Genomic DNA, 14,065 nt, shown 5'->3' on the forward strand with positions numbered 1-14,065 from the left:
AGTGTGATCCCTTTTTATTATCTTGTATGCAACATCAACTACTATACAAGGTACACTGTTTAACCTACTTGATTGATAGAATTTGTGTGTAATGATTCTCACAGAAAAATCTAGTAGGGGATCTGTGACTGTGTCGATAGTCATTCCTCTATTGTTCCATTTAGCACCTATATTTTTCTCTATTACTTCCCTTTTATCACTTCGCAGGGTCTTTGGCCGATCTAGGGTTCGAATACCAGTAACCCTATGAACAATTTTCTTGGTGAATTTTACAGGCCCTGACTCTAACCAAAAAGCTCCATCGTGTATTCAGCTTAGAACTATTTGTACCCATTCAGTTTTGAAAACAATCAAAAATGCTAGGATTTTGGTTAATCCCTTTCTTTCTATTATTGAGAACTCATCTTTTAGTCTTTTGTTCTCACATAGTTTATCATATGCATTATAGATTTCTAAATCTCCTATGGCACCAATTTTGCATTTATAACATCTGTGAACATCTTGGACCATAACAAATTTGTCTGGAATAACTGATAGTGCACCTACAGGATCATTTTTGTATGCTACTTCTAGAATGGGCTTAAATTCAGGTTGTTTAACTTCATTGCTGACCAACTATACCTCGTGATTCTCTCTACCCTTAGTGGTTCCTAACCTAGATGCCATTTTTTTTCCAAACTAGGGTTTTTGATTTAAAAAAGTTTATAAGTTCTATGTAGCTCGGCATTTAAGTAAAATACCTCAAATTGATGAAACTTGTCCTGAATCATTGTTAAAATCTTCACAAATGGCTTCTGAGCTGATCTTGATCTTCTGCACTCTTCTCAACTTTGTTTCTCATTTGAATGGTGGGAAAATGATCAAAAATTGGATTTACGTACCCTTCAAAATAGAGTAATTAATGCTTAGTGCACTGCCAACTGTCTACTCGGCACCTGAAAGGTTTCAACATGACTCGGCTCCCATTGTGTTTTACTTTACTCGGCTCCTATTGATATTTCACAACTCAGCATCAACTATCAACTCGGTCGTTGTTAGCAACTTGGCTCCTGAAAACAACTTTGACAGATCTTGCAAAGTTCTCAGTTTTGACTTGGCATCTTTGCTTATGCTGATTTCTTCTTTTCAGTTCTTCTATGTCTTGGGACTGATGTATAATATGACCTGGTTTATCAATCCCACACTTATTGTTGCTTAACTTGATGATGTATGATCACTTGACCTATTAGGTGAAGTGATCTCTGCACTTGATGTGTTATACTCATCTTTCTTCTTTCATGTCTTATTCATTTCACTTCTAATATGTCCAACATCTATCTTTGCCTTTCCATTTCTAAACTCAGAACTTGATGCCTTTGACCTTATTGGGCAATTCCTGCTGACATCACTAGTTTTTAAGCAACTGAAACATGTAGTTAGACTCAACCATCTTTTGTAGTTCCCTCTAAAATGTGTTCTTATGTAGTTCTGTGGTATATGTCCATATTCTTGACAATAGTGATAGTTGTACCTGGTGTTGTAATTCCAAAATTCATGGTTTGATGTCTTTGCTGGTTGATTTACTGTCCACATAGGCTTTGATCTACATTCAAAAGCTCTATGTCCATACTTTTTGCAATTATAACAATGTCCATCAAATCTTGATGTCTTAGTAGTTTTGGTTCTGCATTCATATGCTTGATGACCTTGCTTCATGCATCTATGACAATGATTTATGCTTTTGGGTTTATCATGCTGATGGGTATTCTTGCTTCTACATACATTAGATGTATGTCCTTTCTTTCCAAAAAAATGACATATAGGTTTAACATCTTTACCTTTATCACTTCTTTGTTCTGCACTCTTTGATGATTCTCCAACTTCAGTGCTGTTATATCCAAGTCCTGTTGTATCATGGGTTGATCTTTGAGATTTTAGTATTTGCTCAAAATATTTGATGGCTTCACTTGATTTGTTGAGATTTTCTGCCACCTCTCTTTCTCTGTTCAATTCATTCTGCATTTGTTCATTCTGCATCTTCAAAGTAGAGATCTCAATATCTTTCACATTGAGTTCATGATGAAGGTTCATCATTTGAGCAAGTGTATCCATCTACATGTTTGAGATCCTTGTCAATTCAGTACATTTTTCTTCAAGTTTGTTTGCAAGATTTCTTTTGTCATTTTCCATCATGACCTTATCATCAACTGCTCTTTTCTTTTGTTCAGTAATTTCACATATCATTATAGCCTATGATTCATGTTCCATCTTGAGAGATCTTATCTCCTCTGCTTGAACTTTGTTTTTCTCCATTAATTCTGCTATTGCTGCATCAAACTCTTTAGTGTCTCCATTGGAAAATATGTTGGTGGTATCAATCTCTTTGTAGTGTATATGATTTTAAGCTATGGCTAGATCCTTCCTTTTTTTTAATTATTTTCTCAACTTGTTTCTGAATTCCTCTAAGCTATGCAGAGCAAGTTGCACATCTATCACCTAATTTTCAATGATCTTTCCAAGTTTGAAGGCTTCCATCTTTAGATCTTTTCCTCCAAGCTGTTAGGCTTTTCTTTGTGAGAACCTAGATTAGCTTTGATACCAATTGTTGGAATATTCAAATATGGAAAGAGTACTTATGAGAGGTGGGGGGGGGGGCGGGGGGGTGTGATTCATAAGTATCACACTTTAGCCAATAAAACTTCTAACTGAAAGTAAATTGCATGCATGTAAATAGATCAAATAAGCATGAAACTAGACACATGCATCAACAACTCATAACACTGGAATTTGGTAACCCAGAAACCCTTCAGGAATAAGAAGGTAAAACTTTGGTGGGGATGATACCCACAAAAATTACTGCAGCAATATTGTTCAACCACTTCTGATGGTCTGCCCTATTAAAGGCTTTACATTGTATTAATAGTGACCTAGATAGAGGATTTACAAACACTTAACATGAAGTGTGACCCTGTTAAAGGATTTTAATCACCTAATCAAAGGATCTACAAAATAGTTGTTAAGCTAACCTATCACCATAGGATTTTCATTCTAATACAATTGCAAGAAATTATTAGGTATAATGAACCTGATAGATTACAATCCTTGATTGTTGAATGCAAGCTCCTTTTTCGCTTTCTTTGATCTTGATCCTTTTGTGATTTGATAATCCTCGCTTCTAAAAATAGATTTCCTTGTGCACCCTTGTATGTCCTCTCATGTATGTTTACAATGAAATTTCATCTTCCTTATAAAGACTTCAAAGACTTAGGGTTTGATTTGGATCTACGATCCATATTGAATCTCAATTTCTCCCTTAATACTTGTCTTTTACTGATTGGTTGCATGCCCTTATCATTTTTCTTATTGGCTGCATGTAGATTGCATAGGAAAAATAAAATATTCAATTTTATCATTAAATCCATCGAAATTTACCTTATGTTGGTTGCAAAAATTGTTTGCATCATAATTTGTGCAATTTCAAACTTTTATGCTGATATTTTGTGTTACTCGGCTCCTAAAGCATTGCTGATGCTCAACACATGTTGTTTCCTGGATAGCTCAACACCTAAACAAAACTATATCACTCGGCACCTGCTAACACTAGGCACTTGTTACACTCAACACTTGTTACCACTCGGCACTTGTTGATACTTGGCACTTGTTAACACTCGACACTTGTTAACACTCGACACTTGTTGATACTCGACACCTATTACTACTTGGCACTTGTTGACACTCAGCAGCTACTATTACTTGGCACTTGATATAGCTCAGCACATCATCTTACTCGACACTTACTCTTGATCTTGGTTAAGTGTATTGACACTCAGTTGTCAAATTTATTCTTTAAGCTAATAATTATATATATTTGTATACATACACATACACGTATATTTTAGTTGATGTGTGTAAACTTTAGTTGATGAGTGGCTGGGTTGAAGTTAGCTTCGAAGGTGAGTTGTATCTTCATCAAATGTCCTATGTTCACACACACAAAGAATTAGAAAAACAAGGTTCCCTTGTTGGCTACTAGATGAAGGAAAATAAGATGGTTGTAAGGCCTTCATTGCTAATGCAATTCTTGGATAAAACATATGCCCCTTTACTGCTATTGTAGTTCTATGCAATGACATCATGATAAAACATTTCACCTCCCCAACTTTCACAAACTGTAGATCCCAAAGCTCTCCTCCTTTAGGTCTTTTTTGACTTCCTTTTGACTGCACTTCCTTCATACTATTCCATCTAGTATCATACTAAATTTGTACTTTTAATTCATGCCTAAAACACATAATGATTAGATCTCCTTGCTCCTTTCAAAATGGTTGTAACTCATACCTCTTACCTTCATGTTGGACTAAGTACTTTTTGGTAAAACCATCATATATTAGCCATCTAGACAATTGCCAAGATTTTCCTAGAATGAAATTTCCACAAATTATATTAAGAACATCACACCATACCTTATCGTTGTACTTTCCAACTAAAAAATTAATCATGACTTGATCGCTAACAAGCATATGTTGATCTATGTTCACCCAAGTAGCATAATATGGTTGAGGATGTGGACAAGTTTGTAGGTCCAACTTCTTAACAACTTCATAAGACACCATGTTATGACTTTCCATTGAGTCTAAAATGAATTTACATACCTTACCTTGGATCAAACAAGTGGACCTGAAAAATGCTTTGATTGTTTGGTTTTCCTCTTCCCATCAGCAAACATTCTCCTTCTTTTGATTCTTTTGGGTTAAAGTGACTCTTTTATCTATGCTCATGTTTGTTATCCACTTAGGAAATCTATATCAATGATTTCCCACATCGTTATAGTTGAAACATCTCCCTGTGAATACTCCATCATCTCTTCCTTCACATTTGCTCTTCTATATCCTCCTCTATAGCCTCCTCTACTCTCTAAAATGTATGGTTTGTCCCTATCTTTATCATTGTTTTTCTAAAAATAGTAGGACCTCTACCACCTCTTCCTCTCATTGATGAATCTCCTCTTGTGTTACTCTATCTCCCTTGCCTTCTTCTAATATTTCCCTTAGCCTTGATGGCCAATTTGTAGCACTCTTCAATTGATCTAGCGGTAGCAAGACTAAATTCATCTTCGATATTGAACCTAAGTCCCCTCATGTACCTTACAATCTTTTCTTCAACATCTTCATCATGACTCACTCTTATGTCCAATTTGTGAAACTCTTTTGTGTGCTTCTATACATCCATTTTTATTTTTTAAGACCCTGTAACTTCTTGTATAATTGTACCCTGTAATCATTAGGTAGAAATTTTTCCTTCATCTTGTCCATCATTGTATACCAAGATGTGATTTTTGGCTTCCCATTCCTTCATCTCTTTACTTCAACACAATCCTACCATAGTAGACTGTGTCCCTTCAACTTTGACTTTGCTATCTTCAACTTTTGTCCCTCTTCAATTTCCTCGCATTAAAAGAAATTCTCCACGGCACTGAACCAATCTATCAACTCTTCATCATCCATCTTTCCTCCATACATAGGAAAATCCACTCTTGCCCTTATATCTCCACTCTTTATGACTTTTACAAACCTAGTCATCCTTATGTCTTTGGGATATAATTCTTCCTCATCTTGGGGTGCTTCTTCATCTTATCCTTCAAATTCTACTTCCTTGTCCTATCTTCTACCTTTATCTTTTTCCTCTAATGTCAAGATTCTTTCCATCATAATCTCTAGTGTATTATCCTTCTCATCACTCTCTTTCTCTCTTTGTTCTAGTGTTTCCTTTAACTTCTTGTTATCAACCAACTGTTCTTTGGCTATCCTTTCCAACTCTATATTTTTCATCCTTGTAGAAAATATCCTTCTCCTCAGACATGGTTCCTAATCTCCTTCACAAGATGGATCAACTCAAGTGCTTCTCCTCAAAGGATACTTCAACTCTAAGGGATAACTAAGGATCCAAAATATCAAAGTTCTTAAGACTAATTTCCCAACTTCCAAAGGATTCTTACTATGCTTTGATACCACTTGATGCAAAGGTGAGGGTGGTGTATGGATGACCCAAATACAAGATTATCATTTTATGAAAATTACCTAGTATTTCTCAAGGCCTTAAGTACTCAAATACCTTCAAAACCTAACAAGATCTCCTCGTCAAGGTTCTAAATAATAGGGTTAATATATTCTAATGGTTATGACTTGGATTTAAGGATTCTAGACATTTCAAATAGTTCTTAACTCTCCAACACTTCTAAAGTCTTTGTGAATATCTCTTATATTATACAGAGACATGGATGACTCACTTGATACTTTTGATATGATTGAGAGTAGTATATATAATGGAGACTTATGATAATTTATTTGATTGTAGATTAATGAGAAATATATCTTGTAGATGATACCCGAAGACTGAAGCTGTATGTGTTTGATGTGATATCTACAAGAGGATGGATGACATTATGTATGTGATTGTGGAGTCACATTTGGTAGGACTGACCCATAGAGGAGTCGCTTTCTATCAGGCATGGCTCCAAGTCATGTAGACTCTAAAATAATAATGAGAGCCATGTTATATAGTCAATATCATAATACCTGAAAACAATTCAATCGATCCTCAATTTAGTATGTTAATTGCACCAATTTATATATATACATACATACATATACATATATATATATATATATATATATATATATATATATATATATATATATATATATATATATATATATATATATATATATATATATATATATATATATATATATATATATATTACATTGATATATTTTCTATATTATTATCCAACTTAATAGTTCCTCTTAGTTTAGAAAGATAAACACATAAATAAATATTACATTATTTGTAATATTTAGGAATGAAAAATTAAGAAAATCTTTGATTAGAATATTTTCATTATTTTGATATCACATTTGATATCTTTAGCATTGGTCTTCAAAATGTCAAAACATGCCATTCCCCAAACACTCTAGATAATGGCCTATCAAAATATCAACATATGATGTTCACCAAGTATTCAAATTAGGTAATGGCCTATGAGAAGATTAACAATTAATATTCACCAAGCACCTAACATATACATATACATGCAACTTATAGACCGTCAGGTGAATGACATCTAACACTTCGTTGTTTTTTAATAAGATATATAAATTTTCAAGATTTATTTCAACACATACACAAAATGTATATCCTGATATAATTTATTGTAAGATCATTGCCTTCCAATAACTTTTGCAAATACAAGTGAAGATTATTTGAAAGTTGTCACTTTCTTATGATGTAGACAGTTCTCATATATTTATATCATTTATTAAGAATATATATTGTACAATAATATATTATTCTGTGATATTTTCCTCAAAAATTACAATCATACCAAGTTCTCTACGAAGGTGTTGTAATGTCCCCTTTCTAGCATTCATAGCATGATGTTGTCATTAGCCTATTTCCCCACAGTCCCATAGGCTAACTAGGACATTAAAGGGGCTTAGAGGCCATTTGGCCTAGACAGTTTCAGTTGCAGGTCTTTCTGAGGGGTTCTGAGGCAACTTTGGGCATACTTACTATTTATAGTAAGTCATCTTGGACATGGCCAGACATTCAGTCACAGTGGTATGTCGATGGTAATTGTTTAAAATCGACAGGAAAACTTATTTATCATTGATAAGATTTGTTATGCATTGATAAAGCCATTTTATAAAGTTAAATTTAAATATTTAACTTTATTAATGCATAGACTATAGTTGTGGAAAATATTTAAATTAAAAGAGTTCCCTTTATTTTTATAACACATTGGAGACATAAGGTACATAAAGGGAGTTATGTTTTATCTCACATTGAGAAAACGAAGGATTGAGCTCTTGTGAGAACACTATAAAAGAAATGGAAGAGCCTTTTTTTTGTATGCTTGGATGAAGATTAATGTTATGTTGCTGGATATCTGATTATCGGGCTTGGAGGATGGAATCCCTCTTTGCTAGCATTCTCTTCACTGTTGGAAGACACATTCAGGAGGATCTATTGTGTTTTCACTTCAAGAAACACACTGGGTTTCATTTGGGGCGTTCACATGAAGAAATTTACAAGGGTTTGAGCTGCAAATCTGAAGTTAGTTATTGCTATAGTGTCGCATGAATAGTATTTTGCTACAGTCGGCATGAATAGTATTTTGCTACAATATGGCGTGAATAGTGTTGGTATCAAGTTTACTTGTTTTTTCGGCTGATTAGAAGTTTGGAAGGCTGCCGACTACATCTGCAGAATACTATGGCAACTAATTCCAGGTTTTTTCTGTCATATTTTGATACTTTGCATAATAATTGTTGAATACAAGTTTGAATAGTTGTTATAGCCCTTAAGGTAGCTGTAAGTGCACATCTACATTTAAAAATCACCCTTTATCAGCAGATTGAAAGAGCTTCCAAATTTTTCATATATTGTTGAATGTGTGCCAAGTGTTTGTGAAAATGTTATGATGTGTATTATGCATTTTAATGTCACTTCATATTCGTTCGTAAATCTACTCATTGGAAAGCAATTTATTGAGGAAATCAGCTTTATGAGTTTGCATACAAAGTTTTTGACAATATTCCTTAAGTTCAATGTCTACAAGTCAAAGTTCAAATCAGGGGAGGATATTACAGTGGTATCAGAGCTATAAGTCTTGCCATCCTATGGAGGTCTTATAGGAAATTTGGAACTGGCGGATAGAGGGGAAAGTGTTTGATGAAATGTCAAAACACTAAAATCAGAGCATTTATGTTTGAGCATGCGATAGGGGCCTTATAATTTATGCAATACCAGAGCAAGAAAAAATAGGAGTTCAGACCTATAAAGCAACCAGTCTAGTTCATCCGTATAGGTGGGTATAGAATCCAGTCATATAGACACAACAGAGGTATTCTTTGATCAAGACAACAATATGGGTGACCAAGATGATAGGAATACAAGATTAGGTGGAGGCGAGAATGCCGGTCTAGAGCCTGGAGAGGAAAGATTCTTACAATTATTAGAGACATTGGTACAGGGTCAGCGAGTAGCAGAACAAAGGGCACAGGATCAAAATTAGAGATTGGATCTTATGATGTAGATGATGGCTCGTCAAATGGGGTTGAATGCTAACATGGGTGGAGGAAATAATCAAAATGGTAACAATCAGAATGGAAATGATCAGGATGGGACACATAATGGAGATGAACAAGTTGGGAACAATTTCGGTCATGCACCCCAGCGAGCTAGGACACTGAGTTCAAGGCCCATGATTCCTACATTTCCTCCTAGAGCTCCAGAGCAGCTCGTACCATAGCCCCAGATTACTGATATACAGGACCAGTTGAGGAGAGATTGGGAAGACGGAGGGCCAGATTTTACTGGTGCAATTACCTTTAGGGAGTATATGGATGTGCGGATGAAACATATGCCACATGGACATGACAGGAACTAGAGCTATGAGCTATGGAAGAAAGTAGGGAGACTTGAGAGTTACCATATTTATGATGGCTCAGGAAAGTCTACAGCAAGAGCTTGGGTTCAAAAGATTGACACATACTTTTAATTGAACCCTATGCCCAAGGAAGAAGCTATTATGTATGCAGCAATTCATCTAGATGGGTTAGCACATGAGTGGTGGCATCATGGTATGGTCACTATGGGATATGCACACATTACCTCATATGTGGAGTTTACAGAGAGGTTGATTGAACATTTTGATAGGAAGGATCCAGAACTCCATTTCAAGGAGTTAGCTCAGCTTAAATAGTGGGGATCATTGGAAACATGCATTTCAGAGTTTCAAAAACTTGCAGTGTTAGTAACAGATGTATTTGAACAGAGGATACTAGTTCTATTTATGGATGGGTTAGCTGATCTGTTGAGAGGGTGGATTAAAGCTCTCAACCCTCCCACTTTGCAGGAAGCCATTAAGAAAGCTGGTGACATGGATTCCTCTTCATCTTCAAAAAATAAATTCCAGGCAAAGAGTTTCCCTTCAAGGAAAGATAAGGATAGGAAACCTTTTCATAAAGAGGTTCAGCCAGCTAAGGAGGAAAGTAAGAGGTTGGACAATGAGACACTTAATGATCTCAGGAAGAAGAAGCTTTGTTTTCATTGCAGTGAGCCTTGGGATTTGTGACATAAGTGTCCATTGAAAGCAAAAGCTAAGCAGATGGAGTACTTTTCAACCGAAGAGTCAGTAGATGGAGATTCAGAGCAATCATCCAAATCAGATGGAGATGATGATAGTTCTTCACAGGAGGAAGCACGCGGTGATAGCACGATAGCTCAGTTGTCAAGTATATAGGAGGCTATCACTTTCAGAGTTAGGGGAACCTTGGATGGACAGAGAGTTGTGGCACTCATTGATACAGGGGTGACACATAACTTCATTGATGAGAAGTTTGTGACACACAGAGGGCTACATACAGAGGAGCATAGGGGATTTAAGGTGATGGTTGTCGATGGCTTCAAAATTGAATGTACCAAGAAAATCTCCAACTTGCAGCTTCATTTGGGAGATTATGACATGACAGGAGATTTCTTTGTGGTCAACATTGGTGATCAGGATATGGTGCTTGGGATGAACTGGATGAAGTCTCTGGTAGAGTTTACATTTAACCTTGAGAAAATGGAAATGATGTTTGAGGCAAATGGTAAGAAGATAGTGCTCAAAGGTTTGTCAGATGGTAGACTTCGAGTGGTGTCACTCAAGCGGATGCAGAGTTTCTTTAGACATGATCAGGTGCAGTGGACAACAGAGTTTAGAGTAATGCCTGAGATGATAGAGCAGCATAAACAAGAGTATCCACCTGATGTACAAAAAATAATAACCAAACATACTAAGGTGTTTGGTGAGATACCTCCAGGGAGACCCCCAGATAGGGGAATCGAGCATGTTATTGAATTAGAGGAAGGGGCTAAGCCAGTTATCATCACACCTTACCACCATCCAAAGAGATGTAAGGATGAAATAGAAAAGGCAATTAAGGAGTTGATTGACATGGGGCACATTTGGCCAAGCAAAAGTCCTTTTTCTTCTTCATTAGTATTGGTGAAGAAGAAGGATGGTACAATGAGGATGTGCATTGATTATAGGGAGCTAAAAAAGAAGACAATCAAGAACTGATAACCTATCCCGCTCATCGATGAGCTTATTGATGAATTGCATGGTGCATGCTACTTCTCCAAGATTGATTTGAGATTTAGCTACCATCAGATACAGGTTAGAGAGGTGGATGTGGAGAAGACAGCTTTTAGATGCCACTATGGACATTTTGAGTTCTTAGTCATGCCCTTTGGGTTGAGAAATGCCCCTGCCACTTTCCAGTCCTGTATGAATAGAGTGTTTAGAGATCAGTTGATGAAGTTTGTCTTGATATTTTTTGATGATATACTGATATACAGCCGTACTTGGGAGGAACATTTGAAGCATATTGATATAGTGCTCAGTATTCTAGAGAGGGAGTCATTAAATGCCAAGATGAGTAAATGTGAGTTTGGGATGACAGAGTTGCTCTATATAGGGCATATTATTAGTGCAGGAAGTGTTCGGGTTGACCCAGACAAGATCAGGGCCATTCTAGATTGGCCACCACCGAGGAACACTTCACAACTCAAGGGATTTCTCGGGCTTTGTGGGTTCTACCGCAGATTTGTGAAGGGATTTTCATAGATAGCAGCACCACTTACAGATTTGACATGGAAAGATAGTTTCAAGTGGTCAGAGAGGGCTCAGGATTGTTTTGACAGGTTTAAGGAGCTGATGAGTACATGTCATGTTTTAGCCATTCCAGATTTCACTAGGCCCGTGTGATGCCTCAAGAGAGGGCATAGGAGCTGTTCTCATGCAAGACAAACATCCCATCGCATATGAGAGTAGCAAATTATGAGGTGTGGAGAGAACCTACAACATCTACGACAAAGAGATGCTAGCAATCATGCACGCGCTAGCTAAGTTTAGGAAGTACTTAGTGGGAATCCGATTCATAGTAAAAACAGATCATAATAGCTTGAAACATTTCCTTGGACAGAAGGACCTTAATGACAGGCAACAGAAATGGGTGAGTAAATTACAGGCCTATGATTTCGACATAGCCTATGTCAAAGGGAAGAAAAATATTGTTGCAGATGCTTTATCTAGAAGGCCTCATTTGCTTGTTGTTGGGATAGTCATGGATGATTGGAGAGAGATGATCTTGGCAGAATATGCTAAGGATAGTTGGGCATCTAGCATTATTGAGGGAGCTATTCAAGATAATCGATACATTGTCGTAAATGATCTGATCATCTACAAGGAAAGGATTTATTTAGTACTCAGGTCTGCTATGAAGCAGAAGATTTTGAAGGCATTTCATGATTCACCAATGGCAGGACATCTCGAATTCTTTAAGACATATTGGCAGGTGAGAGAGTGCTTCACTTGGAAAGGACTCAAATCAGAGGTGCTTCAGTTTGTTAGGGAATGCCCTGTGTGTCAGCAGAACAAACAGGAACATTCTTTTATGAGTGGTTTACTATAACCCCTACCCATACCAGAGAAGAAGTGGGATAGCATTTCCATGGATTTTATCATAGGCCTCCCCAAGGCACAGGGTCAGGATTGTATCTTTGTTGTGGTGGACAGATTGACGAAATTTGCACATTTCTTTGCAATTTCATCTACATATTTAGCAGCACAAACAACAGAACTATTTTTTTGAGAGGTATTCAGACTACATGGGATACCACAGAGCATAGTCAGTGACAGAGATAACAGATTTATGAGCCACTTTTGGAAGGAGTTGTTCAGGTTATGTGGAACAGAGCTCACTCCGAGTACCAGCTACCACCCCCAAACTGATGGGCAGACAGAGATAGTGAACAAATGGGTTGAGGGGTACCTTTGAAACTACATTGCAGGAGAGCAGAAGGCTTGGGTGAAGTGGCTACATCTAGGGGAGTACTGCTATAATACCTCTTTCCATATGTCTATTCAAATATCCCCTTTTATGGCACTGTATGGGTATAATGCTCCTAATTTTTTGGATTTGTTATTTGGGAACAGAAGGGTGCCTAAGGCCAAGGATACTTTGCAGGAGTGTCAGGACATTATGCGATCCTTGAAGGAAAATTTGCAAAAAGCACAAAATCAGCAGAAGCAATATGCTGATCAGCACAAGGTTGAGAGGTCTTTTGAGGTGGGAGATATGGTGTACCTCATGTTACAGCCATATAGACAGTCCTCTCTCAAGAAGAGTGGAGCAGAGAAATTGAAACCATGCTACTATGGACTGTTCACAGTAATCAGGAGAGTGGGTGAAGTAGCTTATGAGTTGGAGTTGCCTGCAGACAGTAAAGTGCATAATGTGTTCCATGTGTCACGCCTTAAGAAGGCATTGGGTCACAATGTGGTGCCTTCAGTAGTATTGCCACCTCTTGATGATGAGGGAAAGCTTATCTTGGTTTCTGAGGCCATACTTGACTCTAGGGAGAGGGTTCTTCACAGGAGGCCTATCAGGGAGTATCTAGTGAAGTGGAGGAACCTACCTGTCGAGGATGCTACTCGAGAAAATGAGCAGATATTGCAGCATCCAGAGCTGAAATTTCTTGAGGACAAGAAATTTTGGGAAGGGCGGACTGTAATTTCCCCTTTCTAGAATTCATAGCATGATGTTGTTGTTAGCCTATTTCCCCACAGTCCCGTAGGCTAACTAGGACATTAAAGGGGCTTAGAGGCCATTTGGCCTAGATAGTTTTAGTTGCAGGTCTTTCTGAGGGGTTTTGAGGCAACTTTGGGCATACTTACTATTTATAGTAAGTCATCTTGGACATGGCCGGACATTCAGTCACAGTGGTATGTCGATGGTAATTGTTTAAAATCGACAAGAAAACTTATTTATCATTGATAAGACTTGTTATGCATTGATAAAGCCATTTTATAAAGTTAAATTTAAATATTTAACTTTATTAATGCATAGACTATAGTTGTGGAAAATATTTAAATTAAAAGAGTTCCCTTTATTTTTATAACACATTAGAGACATAAGGTACATAAAGGGAGTTATGTTTTATCCCACATTGAGAAAACGAAGGATTGAGCTCTTGT

The sequence above is a fragment of the Cupressus sempervirens genome, chromosome 2, assembly GCF_028749045.1.
Source record: "Cupressus sempervirens isolate cs-2001-9-10 chromosome 2, ASM2874904v1, whole genome shotgun sequence".
NCBI classification, from domain to species: Eukaryota; Viridiplantae; Streptophyta; class Pinopsida; order Cupressales; family Cupressaceae; genus Cupressus; species Cupressus sempervirens.